The following is a 25,517-nucleotide window of genomic DNA, read 5'->3' as shown; positions in this document are numbered from 1 at the left end:
TTTATTTTTTGTAGAGATGGGGTCTCACTGTGTTGCCCAGGCTGGTCTCAAACTCCTGGGCCCATGCAATCCTCTTGGCCAGTAACTGTTTATTAAGCAAGGATCACATAAATACTCCACTAACAAGCTGGGCATGGTGGCTCACGCCTGTAATCCCAGCACTTTGGGAGGCCGAGGAGGGCAGATTGCTTGAGGTCACGAGTTCGAGACCAGCCTGGACGACATGGTGAAACCCCGTTTCTATTAAAAACACAAAAAATAGCCAGGTGTGGTAGTGTGTGCCTGTAGTCCCAGCTACTCAGGAGGCTGAGGCAGGAGAATTAGTGTATACCTTTGTATTGATCTATAACCTTTAACTTATTTATATTTTGTCTTTATAAATAGCCTCTTTGGGAAAATATTTTTCTTCTCCTTTCTCTTTAAAACACCTCCTACTCCCTCCCCCTACCACACTTAGAGCAAGTACATATTTCCAGGTTTGATTAAAGGTCAGAGTAGGATTTAGGAATTTCTTCAGAACACTGTTGAAACAATGTTGGAATATGACTTTGGATTAACATCCTTTTACCTTTCTAGTACTCAGCTCACATGACCATGATATTATTTTGTGGGTGGACTTTAAAAGATTTCTACATCAATTAAAACCTAGTTTGACTTAAGCCCTGCAAAATTTTACTTCCTTCCCAACAATAGGAAATCACAGCTCCCTTCTATGAGCAAAGCTGACTTGCAATTGCTCCTAACACATGTCAGAGGTGACGCTTCACTCTTAAAGGTGCTTCTGAGGCTGTGGTTTCAAGAAGTCAGTAGTGTGAAAACTGGATCCCTCTATGACAATTTTCAGGTAAAAAGAAAAAAGCATCAAAGAATTAAGAGTTGTAGTGAGGCTTCTTATTCTTCTAACTGATGATGATGATGATTTTTAGACAGGAGATTTACGGACCTCGTATTGACTCTACTCCTAACTACGAACGTGACCCAAGGACAACTACTTGAACTTTGGGAACCTCAGTTTTCTTATCTATAAGTGGAATTTACAAGCGGAAGATGTGAGGATTGAAGGAGATAACGCATATAAAGTGCCTATGGAGCTGGGCACAGCACTTCACAACTGTAATCTCAGCATTTTGGGAGGCTGAGAAGGGAGGATCGCTTGAGCTTAGGAGTTTGAGACCAGCTTGGGCAATATGGTGAAACCCTGTCCCTACAAATAAAAAATTAAAAAATTAGCGGGACATGGTGGTGCATGCCTGTAGTCCCAGCCACTCTGGAGGCTGAGGTGGGAGGATGGCTTTAGCCCACGGAGTTGAGGCCGCAGTGAGCCAAGATCGCACCACTGCACCCCAGCCTGGGTGACAGAGTGAGACCCTGTGTTAAATAAACAAATAAATAAAGGGCCTATCAGTGTTTGGCTAATATTGTGATTAAAAATAAATCAGAGTTCCAATAAACTATTATTTCTAGAAACAAAATGGTGAAAAAAATCACCTTAAAGATACCTACCAAATTTTTTTCCCATTTACTTGTTATTTGAAAACAGAATCTATTCAGGACAAAATTCTATCTTCAAGTACCAAATGGGTGATACAGTTTGCATTTATCCAAAAGCAGATTAAAGACAATGCCTTTTCTTGCCTACCTACTTGGAAAAGATCTCAGTGTCACTCAAGTCACATTCCAAATCTCAACGACATTAAGGACTCAAATCCTCTTAGGAAAGGTTTGAAGGTAGTTCATTTCAGTAATGATTAGACACTTGGGGACAAAACAGTACCTTGGCATCAAGGTCTGTACTGATTCACCAGCCCAGAAATAGCAGTAACAAGATCTTCAACTCTGAGGTGTTCAAATAAGCAGACAAACTCCCTCGTGAGGCCCAGGCCTCTTGACATCCGGACTCAGTCTTTCTTTCTCAGATAGCCAAGGGTCCGGCCCATTTCTCAGTCTAAACCTATTTTGCGTTTAATTCAAACTAGTCGATGTAACTTACCCGCCAATCAGCAGTTCTGGTTAAAAAGCAACTAGGAGGCAGCGTAGGCGGGAGATGCGAGGGGAAAAGGCTCATGTCAGGGTTTGGGCTTATGTGTGGATTCTTGAGTTCTCCTTCTTTGTTCCTTTTAGCACTTATGATCAAGAACGGCTAGGCTGAGGGTGCAGGGGCCAAGCGACTGGAGCGAAACGGCCTCGCCGGATCTGGAGGCGTGGGAACCTCGGGAATAGTGGCGAGTTCCAGACCGGTTCCCTTCCCCCATCTGAACAAGTCCAGAGCGTGCGCCTTGAGAGGCGCTCGGAAACAGGGAAGCTGGGGACACGTAGCGAGAGACTGGTTGTCGCTCTGCCTGTCCGTCTTAGACCTAGCTTAGCGACCACCGCCTTCAATCCCGCAGCCCGGATCAGACGGCGCCAAAGGACAGCACTGCTTCCCAGCCCTGCCCAACGGCTCGGCTGCTGATTGGGCACCGCCGCCTCCCGCCCCGCCTCCCCAGCCACCTCGGGCGCCGCTGCACGTTTCCACTGGTCTTCAGCCCTGCCGATCAGTTTACTGCTCACCTCCCCCAAACAGCTCGTCAGGCCGGCGCGTGCTAGGAAGGCGGGGCCTGCGGCCTGTGGGGCGGAGCCTCGGTGGAGGTCGGCGCAGCTGCCCCTTTGGGCTCTGGCTCTGGACTGGAGTGCAGCATCCTTCGAGGCTGCAGCCGCCACGGCTGTTGCCGTAAGCGATCCTCCTGCCTCAGCCTCCCGAGTAGCTGGGACTCGGGACCAGCCTCCCGAGTACTGGTCAGGTAAAGAGAGTCTTGTCTGTTCTGCTGCCCATCTGCCCGTCTCTTCTTCCCGACCAAAGGCTGCCTGCTCCGCCTTCCCCCGTAGCTTTCAGGGTTCTTGGAATGAGGCATCAAGTCTATTTACCCCGCCAGCTTATCTTCCTCCCCTTCTGTGTCGGTTCCTCCAGCTCCCCCACCAAGCTGCTCCCAAGTACGTTGGTGGGCCCTCCGGGTCATCCCCAACGCTCCTCACTACAGAACTCCTGTCGTTAACTCTCAGGTCCCAGCCCCCTTGACCCGCCAGTGCAGTCTCATTCCCAGCTTGGCACAGGAAAGGTGGAGGGCGGGAGGGCGGGGGAGGGAGAGATGCAGCGCTTTTTTTTTTTTTTTTTTTTTTTTTTGAAGCTGGATGTGTTTAGCGCAGAGGGGGAGCACCACGATGGAATTGCATTGGGAACAGAAGCAGCTTCTTGACTATGGTTGGCAATGACTAGAAAGGTATCTGTTGCTGCTTTCTGCTTGTGTTTGTAGGTGACGTTTACCATCACCGTTTTCTTCTTTCATCATCATCATCAGCATTGCCACTACCACCACCTCCAAGGCCATTACCATCATAGCATCTGTATTCCTCCATCAGAGCTCTTCAAGTTCTGTAAAGGCAGATTCTCTAAAGGCATGTAAGTGCTGGCGGATCCCCCAACCCCCTCCCCCACCACCAAATAAGGAGCAGTGCTCTTGCCCCCTGAGGCCAGAGCCAAGCCCTCATTTAACTCAAGGACAAGTAGCTGGGAGCAGAGTGTGAGCTGGGAGGATTTTCCTTATCCTCATCTGCAATTGAGATTGCCAAAGAAAACCCTTTATTTTAATCATCCATATTTCTGCTTGCTGTCTCCTGGAGAGTTCCATGTTAGCACTCACACACTCTGAATGGGCGGAATGCAGAGCCTGAACCTGTGGTATATATGGGGAGTTGCACTCACTGAGAGGCGAATGTGCAGACCCAATCCTTTAAGAAGACTAGGTCGAGTAGCAGACAACCTGACTTTCTGCCACAGTAGCTCCCGCTGTACTAAAGCATGTTTACTATTCATGTTTGCATATGGGACATGTGTCATCATCTGCTATGCCACCTTGTGTGTGTATTGGCGGGGTGGGGGGCGCATCTAAATTCCTGGGAGAGAGAATTACATTCTGTTGTCTACACCAGGTAGCATCTTATAGGCACACCAATGGGATTCAACAGCCGTTGCTCAGCTGTTTCTAGGGCTTACTGCAAATCTCTTGGATCACAGACTTATTAACCCTTTTTTGGGAGGGAAAACAGTAAAGCTGAGAATTGCATACCAGATTAACTGTCATTGTGGAAGATGTTGCTTCCACAATGAATCAATGAGGTCTCGGGTCTTCTTGATCAGGTATCTAAACACTAGTCTCCTTTCTCTCAACTGTGTTACAGTCCAGGAGCAGGACCAATGAATAGTTAGACATATTGCAGGAACAAAGAAGCAATGGCCTCAATGGAGGGAAACAATGGAGAAGAGTAGCGAGACAGTATACTGTAATGGCTAAACTCATAAACCTGTCAGACATAGGTTCAAATCCTGGACCAGCCACTGACTAGCTCAGTGATTTTTGCAAGTTGCTTGCCTCTTTAATTTTAATTTCTCATCTGTAAAATAGGGACAATACTACCTGTCTCTTAGGAGAAGGTGTGAGGATTAAATGAGATAATATAGGTAAAATACTCAGTAGTTTCTGGCACATAAGTGGGGAATTTATAGTAACTGCTATTAATAATACTAGTCAAGAAGGATAATAAAGGCTGGTCTCTGTTCCTAAAAATTATGTATTTTTTTCCATTGTCTTTATCCTTTTTAAGTGTCAGAGCTGATGCAAATGGGGTATGGTAGTCTTCAGGTTCCTCATAGCACTACATCTTAGAGGGGTGCCACTATTGAAGCCACCTGTGTTTGGACAGACATTTCTCTCACCAGCCTTCACAAGTACTTAGCAGATTCTTAGTTGAGATACGTTAAAGATGCAGCTTTAGAGAAGATTTCCAGGCCTCTGGCCCTATCCTAGACTGCTTCTTTCTCACTGAGTGTTCAATGCACTGACTGTGATTGATGAAGCCTTTGTCACAGGCTTAACCCTGCCTACACTAAATGCTTTGGCCAAGGGAATGGGGTCCCATAGGACCTATGATTGTCTAAGGGTAGGTCTCATATCCTGGTCATCCTCCCTTTCCAGACATAAAATTGGTGGAGCTGTTCCCAGACATAAAATTGGTGGAGCTGTTCCCAGAGGAAGAGGAATGGGGACAGACTGGAACTTGATGTGATGATGGTAAATATCCTTGATAGAAAATTGAGAAATGCTTCTCTCCTATCTCATATACCATGCCTCAAAGTCTAGTTTTATGTTAAAGTTTTGGATTCATGCACACCATCCCAAGACTGTGGTGTGTTTTAGATGATCTTGCCTTTAATGGTTTTCTTATTAAAACTTTATTTGTATCAGTGTAAAAATTCTGAATGGATATTTCATATCTTGCTGTGATGCTACTGTTAGTAGTATGACCATGTTTAGGGGCTATTCATAATCTCTTGTTGGGACCTGGTTTTAATAGTAGCTATTATTTTTAGATGTACATAGTCTCTGTCTTAAATATCAGCTTAATTCTCAACAGGTCCCAGCCTGTGTTGACAGAATTACAGCTGTTAATCTGATTTGCCTGATCTTGCAGAGATGCTAAACCATGGCAATTGTATTCTCCTGCAGCAAATATAAGCTTGCACCAACAGGCTGGCCTTGTGAGGAACTGAAGCATCTGTGTATTTAGTGTCTGTGCTGAAATGCTGACAAAGCATCAACCCCATGCTCTGTAAAATAGTAATTACTAAAGCTGGGAGATGTAAAGAAGGAAACAAACCTCTTTACCTTGTCAGTGCATAAAAGCAAGGGTCTGAGAAATGGAGCATTCCCTCTCACTTACGTTTCTCAAGTTCCCTGGCTAAAAGTAAACAATCTCCCAGAGTAACCTGGATTTCTGTGTTTATCTACGCTTTCAGCAAATACTGCCTTAGTGCATGTTTGAGGATGAGGGAGAGAGGAGAGTTGGTCCTCCTTGTGGACATCCTTACCTCCCCACTGCCCTGAAATGGCCACGATCTCTGTAATGCATCTCTCTAGGAAGCAGACTACTAGTTAAGTTTTTTTTTTCTTTAACCGACACACCTCCTATTTCCTTAACTTGATACTGACTTTTTTATGTTCCATCTTATTAGAACTATGCCTATCTCTTCCTTCTAAAGTGTCATAGGTCACTGCTAATGATGAACACCTTTCAAAGGAAACGCTTTTTTACTGTGGTCTTCCACGTGACAGGCTATTGGGAAAAATATTTTGGAGGTAGCCAGGACTTTTTTTTTTGAGACGGAGTCTCGCTCTGTCGCCCAGGCTGGAGTGCAGTGGCGCGGTCTCGGCTCACTGCAAGCTCCACCTCCCAGGTTCACACCATTCTCCTGCCTCAGCCTCCTGAGTAGCTGGGAGTACAGGCGTCCGCCACCACGCCCGGCTAATTTTTTGTATTTTTAGTAGAGACGGGGTTTCACCGTGTTAGCCAGGATGGTCTCGATCTCCTGACCTTGTGATCTGCCTGCCTCGGCCTTCCAAAGTGCTGGGATTACAGGCGTGAGCCACCGCGCCTGGCCAGCCAGGACTTTTTAACGTTCATGTTAGTCATCAGGATCTGGGCATTAATGGAGAAGTAGCAGGGACCGCCAGAATGCTGACTGAGGGGATAGACAAAGCTGTAAAAGTGGGGCAGGAGGAACCATTATGATGCAGCTGCCAGGATACTATTACTCACACCCCTGCCACAGGCCTTCCAGTGTGAGTGCTCTAGTTCATGTTTTTTTTAAAGAAGCTCAGAGAACATGATATGATCTGAAGACTAGTGGTCTAGAAATGCGTCAGACAGCAGTGCTTGTTGTTAAACACTCCTTTAGCCATAGTTGCCCTGTTTTTCCATTTTTCCCCCATGCGAGTATCTATCCACATTCATCTAGGCCTAGGTGCTTTCTCCAATGATGTCTTCCGTGAAACATAAGGAAAAATATGGACCTTTCAAAGAGAAAGAGAACTGTCTACTTATTAGGAGAAGCCCTGGTGATTCACTCACCATAGTAATTTTGGGAAACCTCATGGTTTCCAAAACCTTAATATTTGCACAAATGAAATTCAAATGAAATTGAATGAATGCCATCTTTTGAGCAGCACACAGGTGACTGTAGCACTGTCTCATGTTCTCTAAAATCTCTTCTTTAGAGTTTCAAGAACTCTTTTCAGTCTCTTCTCAGTAAAGAAGATAATACTTCTAAGTATTAAAGAGCAGGTGTTTTTGCTCTTTGCTATTGTAAGGGTTGCTGAGCCAGAATGGAGAAAGTATTTGGGAAGAATTGCTGTCATAGTGTTTAATGGTCTTCCTCCTCTGTGAGAATTACAACTGAGCAAACATTGTTATGTTTAAATGTGTTCAGTCCCCAAGAGGCAGTGAGTAAAATCTTGGTTACCATTTTCAAAGTGTGCATTGCTGCTTTGATCTCTTCACTGACCGAAAGCACATCCCTATGGTCTCAGCCCTGTGCGTACTAATAAAGCTGATTTCTCACCGTTACACCATGGAGTCCATGTAACTTGATGTTCTATTCTGAGAAAAATGTCCTCAAAGTCTATTCCAAGGGCAAGACTCAAGTGAGCATGAGTTGTATGTTTTCTCTGTGTCAATCCTTGGCTTAATACGGAAGACTTAAATTCCTTTCTTTGGTTATGTAATCTGCTGGTTCCTCTGTGAAGTAGGTAAATGATTCTGTACCTCTCCTGCAGATGAGGAAACCAAGGATCATAGAGGTTAATGTGTTTGCTTAAGGGGCCGGCTCTCAATGGAATCTGGATAGTATATACCTGCTAGGCTTGCATTCTGTTTTCTGTCTGTGCTCTAGTAAGCCTAAGCCACAGAGAACATTCCTGGCTTTATCATGTTTTAAACTTACAAAGCAGGATAAACCATAAATAAAGTTCAGTATGCTGGGTATGAATATAGTGAAAAGCAAGAGTTGCTTTTTTAGGCATTAAAATTATTCTCCTTTCTCTTTTTAGATGAAGGCAGCCACTTTAGAAAATTTTCTAAGCCTAGCCCATATTTGGAGAGCTTTGCAAATAATTTTTTAAAAGCCCACAGTTCTGCAGGAAATGGATTTCATCTACAGAATTGGCATCAGTCCTGTCCTTGTTTGCCAATGTCCCCATCTCTCTTTATTTCTATTTCTATTGTAGCATCCTCTACCTTCTACTTACAGGAGACTAGCCGGGCTTTCCCTCTTTCCTACCCATCCAACCCCAAGTAAATATGAAAAAAGCATATCACACATAATGGAGGTACCGGCCTTGTGTTAAGATCACTCTCTGATTTATTTTCAGCTGGTCCTAATTTTAAGCTCCAAAAACATAATTTAATTCTAATTTTTGTGATATTTGAAGAACTGAAACTCCATGATACCACACCATCTTAAGGAAAACTGTGGTAGGTTGAAAAAAAAAATAACCTTAATGTTTTTTCAAGCAGCAAGCAACAGCAACTCTTAAGCCCAAATTTTCTCTAGTTAAGTGACAAGATATTTTTCTAGTTATACAGTGGAGAAAACTGAGATGGGAGATTAAAAGTGACTTGCCCAAGGTCACACACGGTCAGTTGCACAGCCAAGAATAGATCCAGGTCACCTGACTCCCTGGGCTTTGTTCATTACATCACTCAACTTCTCTTTAGGAAGTAACAGCCCTGCAGCCTACGAAAATGAAGGCAGTCAACTCTCAGACTCAGTTTCTAGGTCTCGACTTTTTTTTTTTTTTTTCCATCTTTTGTTAGAATGTATCAATAGGTGCCACATTGCAGCACCATTAGCTAAATTCAGGAACTTAACGGAATTTATTAAGAAAAACAAAATTCTGATATCATAGTCACAAACTTGGCAAATGATAAAGCAAAAGGGAGACGTAGCTGAAGACTCCAAAGTAGTTGTGTAGGGAGCTTCTGCTTGAACCACATCTAAGAAGGAAGAAACACACAGAAGAGAGGAAAGGGAGATATAGTCTAAGACTATATATAGAAAGGTATGACATGGACCCAGGGCAACAGCTTCAGGAATACTAAGGTCATGAATAACAAGAAGATTTGAAAAAAATGCTAACTCGACTTTTTTTTGAGACAAAGTCTCCCTCTGTCGCCCAGGCTAGAGTGTAGCAGTGCGAACTTGGCTCACCGCAACCTCCGCCTCTCGGGTTCAAGCAATTCTCCTGCCTCAGCCTCCTGAGTAGCTGGGATTACAGGCGTGCGCTAGCACACCTGGCTAATTTTTTTTGCATTTTTAGTAGAGACGGGGTTTCACCATATTGGCCAGGCTGGTCTTGAACTCCTGACCTTGTGATCCGCCTGCCTCGGCCTCCCAAAGTGCTGGGATTACAGGCATGAGCCACCGCGCCCGGCCAAATTTGACTTTTCAAAAAGAGGGCTTTTAGCATTTCAATCAGTGCATGATGTACAAATCCAGCTGCTTGAAAAAGATGGGTCAAATTCACAGAGAGCAAGGAAGCAGAACTACTCAATTTTCATTTTGCTCCTGTCATTTTCATTCAAGCCTGGCAGATAAGAGTCTCCATCTACAAAGACAGGAATATGAAAATTATCTCTTTAGTTTTTATAAACCATATTCATTTCTATTTCAAGCCTTTTCTTTCTGGAAAAGCGGAAAACTTAACCTCAGTCCTTCTCAGTATTATACCACTCCCCAGAGTTGTGTCAAGGCTCCAGGGGACTGACATAGTGCCACGGCATGGGAAGAGGGACTTTCTGGTCATTGAGGCATCAGACCGCACGGGTTACTCTGTAGCACCCAGTAATTCTGCTCTCCCAGCTCTCTCAGTTGTAGTCATCTGTGGCTGTGTCCAATTGGAGCTTGACCCACAGAATTCTTTTGTTGACATCTCCTATGGTTCCTACTTACCTAGATATAGCACACAGGGCTCTAGGGTCTTGTGACCTCTCTGGGGACACTGCCAGGAAGTTGGGCCTGGGTGCCCTTCCTGCAGCATCCACAAGCCTCTTGCCTTCCTTTCCCAACAGCCCTGGGGAGATAATTCTTTTTTCAGGGTTCTTCAGGACTCTTTGTGTCGATAAATCTCACTCCTTTTTACATGCTTCAAGAAATTTCCTGTGTTCTAAGAGTTTAGAATTTTGAGAAAGACAATCTAGGAATAATCACAGGCTATTTATCTTTTTCTCCTTACCACATACCTCTCCTGATGCAATGAATTCCAATTCTGATACCTGCCTTAGTGGGGGTTAAGCAAAGGGGAAAATACAAGGAGAAATAAAAGTAAACATAGATTAATATCCATGTTTCTGAATATTACTTTTTTTAGAAGTACAGCAATTGGGGATGTCTGCCTTGTTCACATCTACTTTCTTTTCTCTGGGAATGACCCCAGTATATAGGTGTGGGGTCCCTGTAGACATGACTCTGTTCCTGGCCAGGACTAGTTAAACCAGGGATCTGGAAATCTGATCCAAGGTGGGCCAGTTGGAATGTCTTCCCAAAACTGGAGTTGTGGGTTGAAGGATTGCATTGACTAAGAGTCACTGGAGTTAAGTCACAGTAAGAGAAGTGCTCCAGGGAGATACCTGTGAGCCTGATGCAGAGGCCACTGGAAACCTCTGCTTTCTCTTCTTCCAACTCTTGGCCTTTCTACTCTTTCTCTGATTTTATGAAACTGCCCATGAATTTCATGAGATTCAATATGCTTCTCTTTTTTGCTTGAGGTAGCCAAAATCAGTTTCAGTTGCTCGCAACCGAGAGAAACTTAAGAATGGTCTTCAAATTTGCAAAGAAAGAAAAACATGATGAAGAGGAAACTGAAACTTAAGATAGGTGAAGAGATAGTAAGATAGAATCTGGCTATTTAAGATGTGTTTTTCTAATAATTTAAAGTGACAGTTGCAAGAACTGTATTTGTGATCCTGGCAAAACTTTCACTTTTTTTTTTTTTTTTGAGGAACATTTAAAACTGTCAGCACTGCTTCGTAGCAGGGTCGTTGACAAACTGGAGAACAGTCAGAAATATGTAGGATTTTCAAGGCTGAACACTCTTCTATTTGAGGGCTTGCTGAAGGGCCTGGGATGGTTTACTCAGCATGAGAAAGTGTCTGAGGAAACATGATTGGTGGTCAGGTGTTTAAAGGGCCACTGGGCAGGAAAGGAGTTGGATATACTCACTGCAGCTCTGAAAGTGACAAAAAAGCACCAATGAAAATAAATGAATGGAAATAGATTTTGACTTAGAAAAGGAGAGTTTTTTTTACATTTGGAGCTGTCTGGAAGGCCATGAGCCTTCCTTTTGGGGCAGAGAACTCTTTGCAATAGAAGAGCTCAAGGTGAGACTGGAGAACCATTCACAAAGGTTGCATTGAAGGAGAGGGCCCAGCCTTGGGAAGGAGGTGGGATGAGATGAATAATGTCTAAGTTTTCTTTAAATCTAAGATTCCATCATTTTCCCTATGACTATTATTAACCTGTAGACTAGAAATTCCAACCTGCATTTTTATAGAATTCAATAGGCATGAAAGCATTTCATGAATATAATTTATAAAAAACGTCTTCTTGACTAGGCACAGGGGCTCATGCCTTTAATCGCAGCTCTTTGGGAGGCCGAGGTGAGAGGATCACCTGAGGTCAGGAGTTCGAGACCAGCCTGGCCAACATGGTGAAACCCTGTCTTTACTAAAAACACAAAATTAGCTGGGTGTGGTGGCACATGCCTGTAATCCCAGCTAACTGGGAGGCTGAGGCAGGAGAATCGCTTGAACCTGGAAGGCAGAGGTTGCAGTGAGCCAAGATCATGCCACTGCACTCCAGCCTGGGCAACAAGAGTGAAACTATGTGTAAAAAAAAAAAATATTCTTACTTTATTTAAAAAAACAATAACTATAAATTTTCATTGAAAGAAGACATTTCTAAAAAGTAAAGGAAACAAAAATTTACTTTCTATGCTCTAAATTGGAATTAACAGTAATTAAAATTTTCACAGGCAGTGTTTTACTCAAATAGAAAACACCTTCTGTAATATTAATATAACAATAGAAAACCCAGAGAATACTGAATTTCTACAGGAAACAATAGATTCCTTGAATTATTTTAAGGAATCAATAGGAGTACCAACTTTTCTCCCAAACTTTTCCCAAATAAATGAAAAAAGATATTGCCATGGCACCTAAACAGGTAGCTCAGGTATTTTATTGACAACCTCCAAAACATTACGACTATGCAACTCTTGTGTATTTTAGATTATTCTTCTTAACTTGGGGGTAAGAACTGGATTACTTTAGTTTGTCACTTACCACAGCAAGCACATGCTCACATTCAATAATCACGCTTTAAACAAGAAGGACAAGGAAATCCACTTAGTTTGAAAATCCTGATCTTAATGACCCCATTAGACATAGTCTGATAGCGTGAAGCTTTTCATAATCTCTCTTCATGTAAAAACCTTTAACAATATAAGCACACATATAACGTAGCATATTCATTAGCTCTTTATTTACCTAAGTGGATTACATTTATAAAGAGCATTCAAAAGAATACAGTCTTTTCTGCTTTGTAAACTGGATTCTCAAGTAATTTTAAGGATACGATTTGCAACATAAGTAAAAAAAGGTCTAAATTATAGCTGGGCACAGTGGTTCTCACCTGTAATCCCAGCATTTTGGGAGGCCAAGGTGGGCAGATCACTTGAGGTCAGGAGTTTGAGACCAGCCTGGCCACATGGCGTAAACCCATCTCTACTAAAAATATGAAAATTAGCTGGGTGTGGTGGCGCCCACCTGTAATCCCCGCTGCTTGAGAGGCTGAGGCACAAGAATTGCTTGAACCTGGGAGGCGGAGGTTGCAGTGAGCTGAGACTGTGCCACTGCATTTCAGCCTGGGTGAAGGAGTGAGATTCTGTCTCAGGGAAAAAAAAAAAAAAAATGATCTAAATTAAAAGGGAAGAAATTTACGCATGGATGTAGAGTCTGATATAAAATTTTTAAAATCATTTCTGAAATGTAGAAAAGAAGAACATAACAATGATCTATATTCCTACCAGGAAGAATTAACTATATCTTGCCATATTTGTTCTTTAGAAAATGTAGGAAATACTTTTTTAAAAAATGATGTATGTTGATTACAAGAATTCATATAAGGCATTACGTTACAAAGATAAATTTTAAAAATAATCTCAAATACTATCATTCCGATTGTTAACCTTAGGTAATATCATTTCAGACAGCTGTCTGTCTGTCTCTCTATGAATCTACCTGCATGGATGTTTAGGTAGAAATGCTTTTATAAAAATGAATAGAGATGCTGTTTATAACAAAAACAATACATTAGTTTTTCTTGAATTTCAAGCAATAAAAAGAAACTGAATTGAAACTAAAAGAATGGTCAAACCAATAAGTTTACCTTATTTCAAGATATATCCTTGAGATACATATATTTTTTAAAAATTTCTCTGGCCAAAAAAAAAATCATGAAGTTAAAGTCATTGTGATTATATTGCCGTTTTTATAAATTACTGTCTTCTTTAGACAGTATCAATTGACTTTCTTTCTTGAAATAGTAACACTTTTGAAACTTCCTCCCCACCTTTTCTCCCCACCTCCTGAGTATTAGATGTGTTATTATTTCTATATTATTCAGGTTATAACATTCCATTTTGTCCTGAGAATATTTTGAAAGTTATTTAGTAGTAACTCTATGCTTAAATGAATTTAGTGCATACAACCTCTGGGTGTGCTATTTTTGCACTTTGCTTTCAATTCTTCCTACTGTTTGATAAATGTCAAGCCACCAATTTGAAACAGTCATTCATAATCCCCACTACTTTGGGTCTATGAAATTATGTAACCCATTATTACTAATTCACTAAAATGTTATTGAGTGTCTGCTCGGTGCTAGGCATGATTGAACTATAGAAATTCGATGTTGAGTAACACACAGTCTCTGTCCTCAAGAAGTAAGAGCAATCAACATATATTAAATTTCTCGTGTGTTAGCTCCATGAGAGACATTTTGGTATTTCTCTATCCTCAGTGTCCATCGTAAGGACTGGCATTCCACAGGCCCTCAAATAATACTTGTTTAATTGAATGAGCATTTATGTGCCACTTACTGTGGTAAGTGCATTAAAAGTTCTATCTAATTTTATCTTGACAACAACCTATTAGGTAGGCATTTATTTTCTCCATTTTATAAATGAGAAAGCTGAGTCTCAGTAAGTAATATCCTAAAGTTATACGACAGGGTTTGATTGTAAAAGTCATTCTCTTTTCATGACAGCAGGCCTTGGTCATTTATGGTGGAAGTAATAGAGGAAAGAGGCACGTGAACTGCTGATTATAATACAGTGGTGTAAATCATAGGACAGTGTATTTAAGGTCTAAAGGGGAAGAGGCTGCTTGGTATTGAATCTTCATTCTACCGTTTATTAGTTTTCTGACACTGAGCAAACCCCTTCGCTGCTCTGAGCCCCAGTTTCCTGTCTGTAAAAAGGGGTTAACAATGGGGAAATTAAATGAAATAATTCAGGCAAAATGTTTATCATAATGCCTGCCACAAGTGCTCAAGTAATAGTAGCTGTTAATGCTATTTTTATAGAGTGCTTTGGATGCTCAAAAAAAGGAATTTTTTTTTTTCCTCCTGGATTTCCAGGGTGGGTGACATTTGTGGTTGGGCTCTGTTGAACACATAGGAATTCATCCAGTGAGAGGTAGATGGTGCCTGGGCAGAAAGAGAAGCATGAAACCTGGAAGGAGAGATCCCGCTGAGATGCATGGTATCTGCATTACCCTATGTAACTCCTAACACTTCCTTCCTTCACTTGTATACCTCGAGGGTGTCCAAACAGGAGTATCTGTGTTTAGAGAGGCTGACTTGAAAATAGACCATCTTATCTTACCGGACCATCTTCCCACTGAGTAGGTGAATTAGTCAGTGTCTGTACAGAGCGGAAGAAATGTGAGGTGATAGGGCAGGTTTAGGGCTATTAGTCCAGGAGGCAAGAGACCATTCCAGGCCAGCTTAAGAGCAATGGATGGCCCTAAAAATGAGCCTACAGCCTGCCTGAGATTCTAGAACAGTGTTTCTCAAACTTCTTTTTTCATTATCCCTGCTTTATGCATGAGAAGAGTAAGATTTTCACCTGTTTCTAAGAACCCACTTGAATGAGCCAGACTTCAGAGGACCTCTCAGGTAAGTTGCTTTCTGCAGCTGACCCTAGACTTGAAGGCTCCTGCTGCTGTTACAAAAAGCCACTTTTTATTATGCTTTCAGTTTTACTTCCAATGATTCCATCTAGAAAAATAATCTTGGCTACTACACTAATCTCCCAACTGGCTTCTCTCTGCTTCCAGATCTACCCTTTCACAATCTATTTTCCATATAGCAGTCCGAGTGACCTTTTAAGAATATAATCACGGGCCGGGTATGGTGGCTTATGCCTGTAATCCCAGCACTTTGAGAGGCTGAGGCAGGTACATCACCTGAGGTCAGGAGTTCGAGAGCAGCCTAGCCAACATGGTGAAACCCCGTCTCTACTAAAAATACAAAAAATTAGCCAGGCGTGGTGGCAGGCATCTGTAATCCCAGCTACTCAGGAGGCTGAGGAAGGAGAATTGCTTTAACCTGAGAGGCAGAGGTTGCAGTGAGCTGAGATCACGCCATTGCACTCCAGCCTGGGCAACAAGAGTGAAACTCTGTGTAAAAAAAAAAAAAAAAAAAAGAAAAAAGAAAAGAAAAGAATATAATCAGATCTTGTCTCTCCCCAATGCAAAACTCTCCAATAACTTTCCATTGAACTTAGAATAAAATTTGGACTGTGTATCACAGCCCCAAAAGTCTCCCTGATCTGACTCCTACCTGTTGCTCTAATCTCATCTGATACCATTCCTGTGTGCTGGGGAAGGTGCTTCCACGTGCAGTAAAAAAGCCATCGGGCAGAAAGTCACAGCTGTTTGCAGCGAGCAGCTTTTGATGTGTGGAGGTCATGTCAAGAGTATATGGTGGGCGCCAATAGCAGTGGCTGTAGCTCCCAAAGGGCATGGAAGAGGATTTGTGTGCTCAGAAGAGGCAGGAGAGACATCTCAGAAAAAGTGAGTTATGGAGCTACTATATGAAAACAGGTTAGGAGTAAAATGATCTGAAAAATTTTTAGAAGCAAAACTATGTGAAAGAGAGATGGGTATCATATTCCATGCAGGAGGAACATCATGCAAGGAAACCTTATAGCAGAAGGGAGTGGCCTCACGTGAGCACCCAAAAGGGAACTGGCTGGGGTGTGATGCAAAAATTAAGCTGGAAAAATCAATAGGGGCCCGACCACAGGGACCCTTTCAGGCCATGATAAGGGCTAAAATCTGTCTTAAGAGCAGGAGAGGCCAGGCATGGTGGCTCATGCCTGTAATCCCAGCACTTTGGGAGGCCAAGGCTGATGGATCACTTGAGGGCGGGAGTTCGAGACAAGCCTGGACAACATGGTGAAGCCCCGTCTTTACTAAAAGTACCAAAATTAGCTAAGCGTGGTAGCACTTGCCTGTAATCCCAGCTACTCAGGAGGCTGAGGCAGATGAATGGCTGAAACCCTGGAGGCGGAGGTTGCAGTGAGCCGTGATCACACCACTGCACTTAAGTCTGGACAACCAGAGTGAGACTCCGTCTTGAAAAAAAAAAAAAAAAAAAAAGCAGCAGGAGAGCCTCTGAAGGGATCTGGCTGTGTGTGACTAGCTGAGGCACAATGTGGCCAGATTTGTTTTAAATGATTGTTCTCATTGCAGTGTGAACACTAAGTAGATGAGCATACGCAGGCTTACAAGGATACAGGATGGCCAACTGGTACTGACTTGCCTGCAACTTTGCTGGTTTCAGCACTGAAATGTCTGCATCCTGGAAACTCTTCAATCATAGGCAAACCAGCATGGTTGGTTACCCTATGCTAGGCAGTAGTTTAAGTGGGAGGTTAGGGTTATCTCATGGAAGAGGCAGGATCGTCTGTTCCCTAGACTTACTCCAGAAGACCTTAAAGGGTCAGCATTGTGATCCCCAATTTCTGAAAGCCCCTTCAAATTAGCCACCTAATATATATAAGAAACACAGCAACACATACACACCTAATGTGCAAATTACTTCAGGTGAGCTGATTTTTTTTTTTTTTTTACACAGGCCTGGTGGCATCACGTTTTTCACATCTCTGCATCTGGACCCTGCCCAAGCGAAGGCTGATCTAGGTAAGAAGGTGGACTAAATCATGGCAGCAGCTTCTGTTCACTGACACACTGCGCTCTGGCCCTGGGCTTCTGTGCAATGTTTTCACCCACAGGGTTCTGATTCCCGCTTTGTTTTTCCTCCCACATTGTTATGTTAATTCCACTAAAGCTGTTCTTTGCCCATGCTGTACTACAGAGCAGATTAGTAAATTCCAGTTGTCTCCTAAATAAAGTAAGTATTTCTGCTCCTGATTTCAAAGCTGCCTCCCAGCTCCTTACTTATCTAAGGCTTCCTACTTTTTTCTAGTCACTCAAGGCAGAAGACTTTTGTTACCAATCAATCAAAAAGAATCAAGGAAGGAATGCTATTTCTATTCCTATTATGAATCGCTAACTAGGCCCACTATGTGCCAGACACTATTTTAAACACTTTCCGTATATATTTGTTAATATTTGTATTAATAAGTGATTCACTCAATGGACAGATTTTTATTGATCACCCATGATTTTCTAGTTGATCTCTGAAACATAGGACATGGCAGTGAACAAAACTCTTTTCATGACAGTTACATTCTATACTTGTGGGGAGAGGCAGAATGTAACCAATAGAAATATAATATGGCAGATGACAAGTTCCATAGAGACAGATGCCTCAGGGAAAGGGACTCAACAGTGATGGTGGCCGTAGGCACTATTTTAAATTGGGTGACCAAGGAAGCCTTTCTAATGAGGCATCATTTGAGCAGATATCTGAAGGTAGCCCCAGATTGAGTCATAAAGATTCTGGGGCAGTTCAGGCAAAGGGAAGAGCAAAAATATATTTTTTCAGTTTATGTTAGAATTGAAATCATACCTTTCATTTTTCTATCAGGGATGGATCAACATTTCATAGATCCATTTTTTTCCTTTGTTTAGTATCTGAGAGCATTAAAATTTTTTTTCTTTACTTTTCACATTCCCTACTGCCATTTAAATTTGATTTTTAATGGAAAATTTGGTATCAATTTATTCTTTTATTCTCTTACTGAATTTTTATACTTTTCATATTTTTCTCTCCTTGATATATGTTCTAATGGTAGAAAGCCAGTTTTGTTCCTAATTATGATTTTATTATCTACTTTAATGTTTTGTTTATTGGAAAGTAAAGATCAAGCTGTCATCATCATTATCCCTGGCTACAAATAATAATATGCTTGGATTTTCAGGTAGAGACGCAGGTTGGATTTGTGTCTTTAGATAATTACATTTTAATCCACTATTTACTGAATATGTGTCATGTTTTATGTACTGCAGGGAATACAAAGATGGTGACAATGACAGTCTTCCCTTTAGAGAGCCTTTAATCAAATAGGAACAATACATTGCAAAAGGTTCATTGCCAATAGAAAGCAGGGTGTATTGGGATTCTATTATTGGATAATGAGGGTCTGCAGCACATAATAGTAGCAATTACTTATATAGTACCTGCTATGTACCAGTCACTGTATTCTGAATGCCAGTGTATCTATCAGGTATTGACTAACTTTAGGGATTAGAAATTAAGGCTCACAAAGTTTACGTAACTATGTAATGTGCTAAGCGGAAGAGCTGGGATTTTAACCGAGCAGTATAGTCCTAAAGCTGTACTGGGAGTAAGGAGGGAGGGAAACCCTTGCCCTCAAGAATATGAGGCATGGGCCTCAAGGAAACTAAAAGTATAAGTTCACGGGTATGGTTAGGATTGGACAAAACAATCTAAAAGAGGTAGCTAAGCAGACTTGAGACCGAGAGCAGGATATGGAGACATCATAAACCATTGAGACTGGCAGATAAAAGCCTAAGACAGTCCCAAGTTGAAAAGTTTTACCTTTATACACAGGCAAGGAGGGAGTGATTAAAGGCACCCCCTCAGGTGGTATATGTTAAGTGCAAATAGTGTTTGGATCAAAGCAGATAGAAAAGCCTTGGAAGTGCTGGAGTGAAGCGGTGACTGTATCCTGGGTCTCATTTAAGCTAACAGTGAATGTTCTTCTAGAATAGAAGTGGAAATAATATGCATTGATTAGTTCATTCATTTTTCATTCATTTAAATTTTTTTTACATTCAGTGCTGTTACTTATTTTTGACACTTCATTTGCTTTTTTTCTAGTTTTCATATTCTTGATGAAGAATTGGCTTCTTCCTGCCCGTACCCACCTCATATTTACATTTCTTTTCTTTTTTGAGACAGAGTTTCGCTCTTGTTGCCCAGGCTGGAGTCCAATGGCACAATCTCGGCTCACTGCAACCTCTGCCTCCTGGGTTCAAGCAATTCTCCTGCCTCAGCCTCCCAAGTAGCTGGGATTACAGGCATGCACCACCATGCCCAGCTAATTTTTTTTGTATTTTTAATAGAGACAGGGTTTCACCATGTTGGTCAGGCTGGTCTCGAACTCCTGACCTCATGTGATCCACCCGCCTCAGCCTCCCAAAGTGCTGGGATTACAGGCATGAACCACTGCACCCAGCCTTCTCATATCTAAATTTACACCATTTCCTTTGCCTGTTTTCACCCCTTACTGTCTTGTGGTATCTCTTTTTTTGCTCTGGAAATCTGGGTTCTGATCCTATTTGTGCCCTGAATTTACTGTCTACCTAGAAAAGTAATTTGGTGAGTGGGTTTCATTCCTTTGCAAGGGGGACTATGGAATTGCACGGCAAGTAAGGAGAGCAAAAGGCATTTTTACAGATGAGGACACTGAGGTGCAATGAGGTTAAGTGACTTGCGCAAGAGGACTGTTAGTAATTGGCAAAGCTGGACTTGAGTCCAAGCCTTCTGACACTGCTTTTTTCTTAGTTTGCCCTGCCCTGGTAGAAACCATCTCAGGTGAAGATCGATCAGTCTTAGACCAGTCGTACATGGTGTGAGTGCTCCATATTCTATGACTTAAAGACGAGGAATTAGTAAATGAGTAGGCCTGTTTTCTGAATGAGACCTATTGTCCCCAATCAGTCCTGTAAGGAATTTCAAGAGCCAGGTCTCTGGGTCAAAGCACCTGGGTTCAAATTGCAGCTCAGCAGCTTACTAGCTGTGAGACCCTGGACAAGTTACCCTCCTGTGCCTCAGCTTCTTTCTTGTAAATGGAGATAATAATAGTACCTACTTCATAGGCTTTTCTGTAAAAATCAATGTGTTAAAACAAGTAAAGCCCTTGGAAGAGTGGCCAGTACGTGGTGAGTGATCACTAAGCAGCAGTAATTATCTTAATGATTTGAAGACATAGACTGTTCCTTCATCTTTTGCTTGAGAACCAAAGCATAGAAACACTCTTGATGTTCTTAAGCAGTGTCTTAGCTGCAGGTAGAAGCATTAGGACTTTGCCATCTGCGAAGACCCCTGACCGTATTAATACTTCTACTTAAGTGAAGCTGAATTCCTTTCATTGACTTCACAACCTGTCGTTCTCCACTGACAGGGTGACCCTGAAAATGAAAATCTTCCTGTGATGGCTAACATATATAGTCGAGAATGAAATGATTTATATCTAGTCATATTTTTAGAGTGAATTTTCATAGGGGCAGGAAAGAGAAAGTATTACAAGTGAGAAGAAAGGAAATATAAAGAGGCTGGTTAGAGGTGCTTAAAGACAAAGTATCCATGTGAAATAGCGTGGAGGAAAATGTCTGACAAGTAGTGGGAACTCCAGGAATGATTTTTTTTTCTTTTTTTTCTTTTTTTTGCGACAGGGTCTCACTCTGTTACCCCGGCTGGAGTGCAGTGGCGTGATCTTGGCTCACTGCAACCTCTGCCTTCCGGGTTCAAGCAATTCTCCTGCCTCAGCCTCCCAAGTAGCTGGGACTATAGGCGCCTGCCAACATGCCTGGCTAATTTTTGTAATTTTAGTAGAGACAGGGTTTTACTATCTTGGCCAGGCTGGTCTCGAGCTCCTGACCTTGTGATCTGCCTGCCTTGGCCTCCCAAAGTGCTGGGATTACAGGAATGTGCTACTATGCCCAGCTAACTTTTGTATTTTTAGTAGAGACAGGGTTTCACCATGTTGGCCAGGCTGGTCTTGAACTCCTGACCTCTTGATCCACCCTCCTCGGCCTCCCAAAGTGCTGGGATTATAGGCATGAGCCACTGCACCTGGGGGGCCTCAGGAATGATTTTTAAAAGGAAAATGTACCATTTGCTTTGGGGGCCCTCTAACTGACTATTTCTCTCAAACTTCCTTCAGCAAAATTCACGTCTCACATCTTTACATATTGATCTTGCTACAATATTCGGATAAATTGCTTATTTAAATAAAATTATGTATGTGAGATTCCTTAAGAAAGTATGAGGCATTATGGAATTTTGAGGCATTGTAGCCTCAGTTCAACTTTGACAATAATAAAAAATATTTGACTGGGGCAGAATCTGAAGGGAAAAATATATGGGTGAGAATTTCTTGGATGATTTTGACATCCATGTGAAAAGTTCTTCTAAGTGTGTGTGTGGGATGGGAAGAGTGCTGTTTTCCAGCTTTCTCTGCTTTAATGGGTACTAAATTTTGACTTCACTGAGGCCAGACCTAGCAGTTGTCAGGCCAGAAAATATATAGCCCGCACTGTGTAAAGTGTTCTAAGCTTAGTTTTTGAAGATTCATTTCTTTATTTAAAAGCAAAGGAAATGGGAAGAGATATAGAGAAATAGGGGCTACCTACCTTCTTGAATTTCTTTCAAAATAGAGGTAGTGAAAGAAGAAAATAGATGGTAAAACTTAGAAGAGTGAGGAGGTTTTCTTCCAGAATGTCAGTTCTTTCCCTCGAAATAACCTAGGAAGTCTCCATAATTGAAATCCTAGCTCTTAAAGAATAATTCCTTCAGGTTGGGCATGGTGGCTCATGCCTGTAATCCTAGCACTTGGGAGGCCAAGGCAGGCGGGTCACTTGAGCCCAGGAATTTGAACCCAGCCTGAGCAACATGGCAAAACCCTGGCTCTAAAAAACAAAAACAAAAACAAAAACCAACCAACCAAACAAACAAAAAACAAATCAGCTGAGCATTGTGGTATGCCTCTGTAGTCCCAGCTGCTTGGGAGCCTGTCGTGGGAGGATTGCTTGAGCCTCGGATGTCAAGGCTGCAGTGAGCCATGATCATGCCACTGCACTCCACCTTCCAGCCTGGGTGAGACCCTGTCTGAAAAAAAAAAAAAAATCGTTTCCTCCTCTGAAAGGAAACTGGTTTTACTATTTAAAGCAGATGTGGTAAGAAAAATTCTTTCTAAAAGTTCTCAGTGTAACAAATTCCCTATCTAGCCCTGTGGGTTGGCACCCAGATTTTGAAAAAGAAATCCTGATGTAACTGAACCATTGCACTTGGCTTGTTGGAAACACTAAAGTGTGGAATGCGGAAAGATTTCTGATTGTCCCGCTATTCTACAAGTCTAAATATGGGTTACACAGGGATCTTGTCGTTGGCAATATTCACAGTATGGGAGTTGGCAACATGGAAAACTACGTCATATATGCTGAATGTGATCCTATGCTTACAAGAATATAACGGCTAGTATTGGGGCTGGAAACACTTGATTGATCCCTTAAGTAGCAGTGGATCAAATTATGTGTGCTAAGGAGTTGTCTAATTAACTGAATCAAAAAAAAATTGATGATTGGGGTCTACTTTGTATTTGAAATGAAAAATTTATGATTTGGAGTATTATGGAATATAGCTTAAGAGAACAAACATTCTTTGCCTTTCCAAGAAGATTGTATAACATAATGTACACAAAATACTGGCTCAGAATGGAAGCGGTTCCGAAGGCCAACACATCCAAGCATATGGTCTTTCACACAGAGGTAAAATCAATCGGATCTAGCAATGGATTGGAATCTGAGAGGGGGAGGTATTCAGAAGGACTTACAGGTCTGTGGAAACAGAATTTCCTTAGAATTTCTGTCAAGTAGTCATCAACATGCACTTGAAAATGTTCAATGACAGCAAACCTTCCAAAGAAACCCATTTCATTTGGATGTTTTTACTTTTCTTTGGGAAAAGAAAATAATATTTTTCATTGAGCTGCTTCTTTTTTATACCCTTTTCTGTGTCACTTACTCCTTCTTCATCCTCTATAAGCTTAATAACCCAGAAATTGTTGTTTATAGGTTCCAGTGAGGCCACATTAATAATAATAATATATATTATATTGAACCTTAGTTCTTTCCTGTTTACATAGGATTTAATTGACCTCTTAAAAGCTCCTTCAGTTATTTCCTGAAGTTTCTTTCTTTCTTTTTTTTTTTTTTTTTTAATTTTTTATTTGAGACGGAGTCTTGCTGCCCAGGCTGGAGTGCAGTGGCGCAATTTCGGCTCACTGCAACCTCCACCTCCTGGGTTCAAGCGATTCTCCTGCCTCAGCCTCCCAAGTAGTTGGGATAACAGGCACCTGCCACCACGCCTGGCTAATTTTTGTATTTTTAGTAGAGACAGGATTTCACCATGTTGTCCAGGTTGATCTCGAACTCCTGACCTCAGGTGATCCGCCTGCCTTGGCCTCCCAAAGTGCTGGGATTACAGGTGTGAGCCACCGTGCCCGGCCTATTTCCTGAAGTTTCATTTGTGCTCACCAATTGGACCAATCATATTTTCTTCTATCCTCCTCCTCACAACATCTTGTTCTGGCCTCTGGTGCCCTGCATTACAATGGTGCTACGCTGGTTACAGCAGGCTTTTGCAATGACCATTTTGAGTTCTTAGGGAATGAAGTAGATGGGGCATGGGGGAGAATGGTCCCTTTTCTAACACCAAGCATGCTTTCTCACCTGGGCCCTGAAGCAGCACTGCTTGGTTTCGTGGTCTCATAAAATTTTTTATGAACACAAAGAAACTTCTACCTTCTTTCTTCTGTCTGAGCCAGATACTGTTTTTCTCCATTGTCTTTATCTTTCTCTCTCACCTCATCCACCTTACTGACAACTTCCCCTCTTTCCCCAGGTTCTTGTAACCAATTATGTCCTCCTCCTTGTACTTCCAATCTCAAAACTGTCTCCCTGCCTATCTAGCTGTGTAATAAACCTATAAAGGATTCCTTATTCATCAGTTTCACAAAGAAATAGACTGGGTATCTCAGATTGGGGCCAGGTGGGTCACCCTGATATACAGCAACTTTATTATGAGGTTCTTCAGCTGCTCCATCATTGTTCTGTGGGATATATGGTATTGCCCTTGTATTAGAAAACCTCTGGCAAGATCAATCTTGTATTTACTGCATGCTTTCTAACAGTTGCCTCCCTCTCACTCCCTTCCCTATTCTCTTCTTCCTAAAGTCACATTCTTTGATTCATTATCCTTCATATTACTGAAATCCTGTGCTTTCTCTTTTCTTTTTTTCTATTTTTAAAAACACTTTCTGATGAGCTAGAATATTGACAGTTTTTAATCACTACTCAGTGTGCTACACTTAGAGGACTATTGACTTTGGGACTACATTGACCTTGTGTTGAAGCCCAACTCTGCCACTTCCTTCTCGTGAACCTCTTGTGAATCCATTTATGATCCATAAAGTGAAGGTAACAACCTTATGAGGCAGAAGTTAAATTGCTGGGGTTAAAGGAGCTGAAAAATAAAGAATTTCCAACTCTGTGTCAAACCACATAACCAGTGTCAGTATCCTACACTTCTTCCCCTTTCTGTCCCATCCCTTGGTGACTAAGTTGCACCTCCCTGTGCAGATGGCTGTACCCATCACTCATGAAGAGCCACATAACACTCTCACCGCATGTGTGGTACCTTTCTTCATCTTGCTTTTCCTCGTCCAGATAACTGAGTATACCAATGGTCTCTGCTTAACTTTATCATGGAATCTCCATTTAGTATGTGGGTTGATCATTTAAACAAAAGTCCACCCATTCCACCTCTTAGTACTTTAGTAATTACATCAAATTTTCATTAATACCATAAAATCTATAAGTGTCTTAAATAGAAAACACATTTCTTTTTTTCTTTTTTTTTTGGAGATGAAGCCTCACTCTGTCGCCCAGGCTGAAGTGCAGTGGTGCAATCTTGGCTCACTGCAAGCTCCGCCTCCCGGGTTCACGCCGTTCTTCTGCCTCAGCCTCCCGAGTAGCTGGGACTACAGGCACCCGCCACCACGCCCGGCTAATTTTTATTTTTAGTAGAGACGGGGTTTCACCTTGTTAGCCAGGATGATCTCGATCTCCTGACCTCGTGATCCGCCCGCCTCGGCCTCCCAAAGTGCTGGGATTACAGGCGTGAGCCACCGCGCCCTGCCGAAAACACATTTCTTTAATTTGAATCATTGTGTTTGAAATACTATTCATGGCTGTACATTATAATGGCGGTTAGTGATATGTACACACAATTGTATAAGTGATCACATTTCTAATTGCATTTGTGAATAGCATTTTACATATTTTCTTTGAAACATCTTAGATTGAGCAAGAAC

General features: G+C 41.9%; 1 protein-coding gene across 1 annotated transcript in view; it reads left to right on the top strand.

Moving 5' to 3' along the window:
- The first annotated feature begins 2,641 nt into the window (after window positions 1-2,641).
- The window catches only part of FMN1 (formin 1), a 442,344-nt gene continuing 419,468 nt past the window's right edge, over window positions 2,642-25,517 (top strand). Inside the window, exons 1-2 of the mRNA XM_054450470.2 lie at window positions 2,642-2,780; window positions 17,069-17,133. The gene's annotated coding sequence lies outside the window, so the exon portion shown is untranslated. The remainder of the gene's footprint in view (window positions 2,781-17,068; window positions 17,134-25,517) is intronic.

This window comes from Pongo pygmaeus, chromosome 16 (assembly GCF_028885625.2).
Source record: "Pongo pygmaeus isolate AG05252 chromosome 16, NHGRI_mPonPyg2-v2.0_pri, whole genome shotgun sequence".
NCBI lineage: Eukaryota > Metazoa > Chordata > Mammalia > Primates > Hominidae > Pongo > Pongo pygmaeus.
Note: the sequence above shows the minus strand (reverse complement) of the source record. Positions and strands in the feature narration are given on the sequence as shown.